The sequence below is a fragment of the Scardinius erythrophthalmus genome (assembly GCF_964197995.2).
Source record: "Scardinius erythrophthalmus genome assembly, chromosome: 7".
In the NCBI taxonomy this organism is placed as follows: Eukaryota; Metazoa; Chordata; class Actinopteri; order Cypriniformes; family Leuciscidae; genus Scardinius; species Scardinius erythrophthalmus.
The window spans coordinates 42,145,134-42,150,133 of NC_138227.1; the positions used below are offsets into that span (position 1 = coordinate 42,145,134).

Genomic DNA, 5,000 nt, shown 5'->3' on the forward strand with positions numbered 1-5,000 from the left:
CTCCGACATCATCACAGATCTGACACACACACACACAGATCTGAGTCTACTCCAGTGATGTGATCACACTGTGTGCTGGACCTCCGACATCATCACAGATCTGACACACACACACACAGATCTGAGTCTACTCCAGTGATGTGATCACACTGTGTGCTGGACCTCCGACATCATCACAGATCTGACACACACACACACAGATCTGAGTCTACTCCAGTGATGTGATCACACTGTGTGCTGGACCTCCGACATCATCACAGATCTGACACACACACACACAGATCTGAGTCTACTCCAGTGATGTGATCACACTGTGTGCTGGACCTCCGACATCATCACAGATCTGACACACACACACACACACACACACACACACACACACACACACACACACTCCAGTGATGTGATCACACTGTGTGCTGGAGCCCCTGACATCATGACTGATCTGACACACACACACACCCATCACAGAAAACTTTCTGCATTTTTACATTTCCAAAAAAACTAATTCTGCGTGATTTATAAGCTTGTTTACCCATGGGGACCTCAATTTAGGTCCCCACTGTAACACGAGTCCCCATGAGTCTGTGTGCATTCAGGTTGAAGTCCCCACCGGGATAGAAAAACAGGTACACACACACACACACACACACACACACACACACACACACAGAGAGATCTGTATCTACTCCAGTGATGTGATCACACTGTGTGCTGGACCCCTGACATCATGAAAGATCTGACAAACACACACACACACACACACACACACACACACAGAGAGATCTGTATCTACTCCAGTGATGTGATCACACTGTGTGCTGGACCTCCGACATCATCACAGATCTGACACACACACACACACACACACACACACACTCCAGTGATGTGATCACACTGTGTGCTGGAGCCCCAGACATCATGAAAGATCTGACAAACACACACACACACACACACACACACACACACACACACACACACACACACACACACACACACACACTAGCGCAGGTCTTCTCAATCTTTCAGACGCCACAAATCACGAATATGATCATCCTTGTGTGCGATATAAATAAAATGATGTATAATAATGACCCAATCAAAGCTGTAGAAATGTATATTATAAATGAGTAAATAGTTTGTTTTTATTACATTATACCATTGCGCTTTTTTACTGTACTGTCAGATGTATTTTATATTAATCAGATATATTAATGTATTATTTATTTGATTAAATAAAATCTGAAATCTTTAGTTACTCAGTTTAATCTGATTATTATTTATTTTTACACTGCTTTTCTTATTTTATTTATTTAAATTGTTTATATTTATTAAAATTTATATTTATATTTATATTTAAAAATATTTATTTAAGTTATTTATTTAGTTTTCTCAATTTATTTAAAAAATCATTTTAATTGAATGTATTAATTTATTATATAGTAATGTATTATTATTTAAACAATATGCTATTTATTATAATTAATAATTTATTTTAATCAACAGTCATGGTCAAAAGTTCACATCCACCTTTCAGAATCTGCTAAATGTTCATTATTTTAACAAAATAAGAGGTATTATAAAAAGAATGTTATGTTTATTTAGACATGAAATGTGTTTAAATATAGTCCACAAGACAGAATAACAGTAACAAACTGTTAAAACTAAGTCCCTCAATCGTCTGAAAAGATGGATCTCACAGTCACAGTCACAGCTGCAGGTTCACATGTGCAGACGAGGCTGGACCTGGAGGATTTTCCTGCAGAACAATGGGCAGTTCAACAGCTCAGGACTCACCAACAACCTTACATTTACAATAATTAAACAATTATAGTAAATGCAAATAATTAACATTTTGCAGTGCGCCAGACAAGCAGAGAAACAGATAAACTGCTGTCTATGTAGGGCGCCAGACAACAATTTGAAACTGACATTATGCAGCAAAACGACTGACACTCTCACTCTCTCTCTCACTCTCTTTCTTTCTTTCTTTCTTTCTTTCTTTCTTTCTTTCTTTCTTTCTTTCTTTCTTTCTTTCTTTCTTTCTTTCTTTCTTTCTTTCTTTCTTTCTTTCTTTCTTTCTTTCTCACACACACACTTACATATATGAAGTGAAAACGTGATCTGTTTCTCCGTCTTCTTTCTTTGTTTGTGTTGTTGTTCTCGAGCTATGCGACACTAACGTTGTTCTTCTTCTTCTTCTTCTTCTTCTTCTTCTTCTGCTTGTTTTCCGGCGGTTGTCATCCAGCTTGTTTGCGCATTACCGCCACCTTCTCCTCCGGAGAGTAAATCGGGTTCGCGATCTCAGTCCCTCTTTCTGTGTTGTGGCCGGTTGTGGCTTGATTCCACTGTGTTATTAACGTAAATGTGTTGTTGTTGCTGATGCATTTACACTTTTGTTGCATTTCAGCCAGATTTCAGCTTGACACCAAAGTTCCAAAAAAGCGGTGTCAAAAAAAACTATTTGTATCAATGCTTGATTCGTTCTATCAAAATCACGTGACCAATGACGTCAGAAGCGTCGTTTCACACACAACCACATGACTGCTTTGTTTATGCTGGAATCAAAGTTTTTGAGTCATTTATTTCAATAAAAAAAGTGACTGCTTTTGTACTCTCTTTTTATATATATATATATTTGTTTTTATTTATTTATTATTGCTTCGTACTCTGATTCAAATGTTTAAAAATGCGCGACACGGGGTCGCGCGCCCTCGTGGGTTGTTCAAGTGGATTGCGTGCAGACACTTTAAAACACTTTAAGGGCTACCCTCTCTTCCACAAGCTCCAGTTATTCTGAAGAACACCTCTTACGATGTACATTAAGCATAAAGCCTCCATAAGCCTTGCCCATCCGGACCACAGGGTTGCCACCTTCAGTGTGTCAAGATCAGGGACACACATTCAAAAAAACTATTGCATCAAGGACTTAAAGAACACAAATAAAGAACAAGTCAGAAACTGATTATTTCTACACATGACAACTTGACAGATCAACAATAAACCAAGAAAACATGAGTATGTGAACTTGCAACAGAGCACATTTTATATTATTTTACATTTGATTATTTTATTTATTTCTAAAGAACTCTCCGGGATATGTTGGTGATTTAAGCTGTTACCTGGACGGGATGAACTTTTATTTTTTAATTGATTTACCTAATTAGAACTACGTTATTATGTAATTAGGCTGTTTGTCTAATTTGTATCTAAATAAATTTTTTAAATGTCAAAAACTGTATATGACCGGATTACTTATTATGTGTATACAGAGGTCTAATTGTAAAATAATTGTGGTCATGGGGGATGGGGGGGGGGGGGGCTTGGGGTGCTCCTGTACCTTAAACTTTTTTATTGGATTAAAGTGTAGAAAAAAAAATTTAATCATTTATATCAAACTACCTAAATGATGCCTTCGGAGGGCACTGAAGTGTTTAATAATCATCAACATATGTTTTTAATAAAAATAACACTATAAGTGAGTTCCAAGTGACACTTATGTTTCAGCGCTGCAAAGCTCTAACAGTGGATGGTTAAGAGTAAACACAAAAAGTACAGGGTTATCATTTCTGAATGAAACGCACTCACATCCTTAACACTAATCAAAGAAATATCATACCTTCTGTTCTCTTCTTTATAAAGAATGTCAAAAGATGCACTTGAACCATTAACTGAAGATGTCTGTTAAAGATCACTTCACCTGGAAAGCATCTGCTGTTTACAGACATCTGATAGGCGTCTTTAAGATGTCAGTTTTACATACATTCTAAACATCTTAAAGACATTTTCTAAACGTCTATTTGACATCTGACAGGAAACGTCCTATAGACGTATTGCAGATGAACAAATACTCTTAAAAATACGTCTTCCAGGTGTAAACACTCACCTCAAATAGACGTCCTATCAGATTTTGAACAAGCGGGGAAAATGACGAAAGCTTGCTTGAATCAGAGCTCTGGCATGACTGTGCACACTGCGTTACAGTATTGAGTTCTGATTGGTCAATCACTGATATAGTTCGTTGGGTCATTCCTGGGATTTGGTAATATTTCAGTCCCCCAGACTTTTAAAAGTGGTGGTTCACCAAAATGAAATATTAAAAGCTTTTCACAATACTTCGGTATGTCCATTATAAAGAATAATACAACTTTTTTTTACATTTTAATCATTCTTATTTATATAGTACACTAAACATTTTGTCATGTACCTGAGGCACTTCACAGAATTTTTACTTAGAAAATATTGGACAAAATGTGCACAGTCTCAAAACATTTGGCAATTTTGTAAGTATTTATTTATGTTACTTTCTTGTTAAAAAAAAAAAAAAAACAGCCTATAAAGTGATGTCCCTCAGTCTGAACTCAACCCCGTCATGCCAACTATTCTCCCGCTATAATAATTTAGTCTCCACCCATATGTGACATCATTTACCAGAAATGACATCATTCAGGTCTTTTTAACAGTGTTGCAGAAGATGGTAAGTAGTATAATACTTCTTTTTTTAGGCCTATTATAGTCAAGGGAGGGTACTGTCAAGCTTAATAACTCAGCTCCATCACATAAAAATTAAGATGGAAAATTATAATTTGTAAAAAAATTATTTTAACCCATAAGTATACATAATGTACTTATTTCATTGCTACCATATATGGTCTACTCTCCTACACAACACGAGGAGCAGTGGCCATTTTGTGCAAAAAACCTCAACCCCGTCACACTCAACCCTGTCACATAACAGTAAAGCCTGTTTTATACTTCTGCGTCGAACTGCCGCCGTAGCTACGTCGTAGGCTGTGTGTAGCGCGCGTACCCTACGGCGTACCCTGACGTGCACCTCTCCAAAAATGTAACAACGCGTCAATTCTACGTGGACACAAGCGCGGTGATTGGTCTGCCAGAACCCCTCCCTCGGGGTTTCACATGCTCCCTAGGTGCGCGTCAACGCGGACAACGACACAGAAGTATAAATTAAAACCAACACGTTGCCTACGGCGTATAGG

The 5,000-nt window shown here is 37.5% G+C and overlaps 1 protein-coding gene across 5 annotated transcripts in view; it reads right to left on the bottom strand.

The window, feature by feature from the left end:
• The window catches only part of med17 (mediator complex subunit 17), an 18,625-nt gene extending 16,154 nt beyond the window's left edge, over window positions 1-2,471 (bottom strand). The window contains exons 1-3 of one of the 5 annotated variants that reach the window (XM_081370135.1): window positions 2,103-2,217; window positions 1,657-1,759; window positions 149-343 (exon numbers count right to left, since the gene is read on the bottom strand). The gene's annotated coding sequence lies outside the window, so the exon portion shown is untranslated. Of the gene's footprint in view, window positions 1-115; window positions 344-1,656; window positions 1,760-2,102 lie in introns of all 5 variants that reach the window. The other 4 variants (XM_081370134.1, XM_081370133.1, XM_081370136.1 and 1 more) reach the window with 4 other exon arrangements.
• Window positions 2,472-5,000: the final 2,529 nt, after the last annotated feature.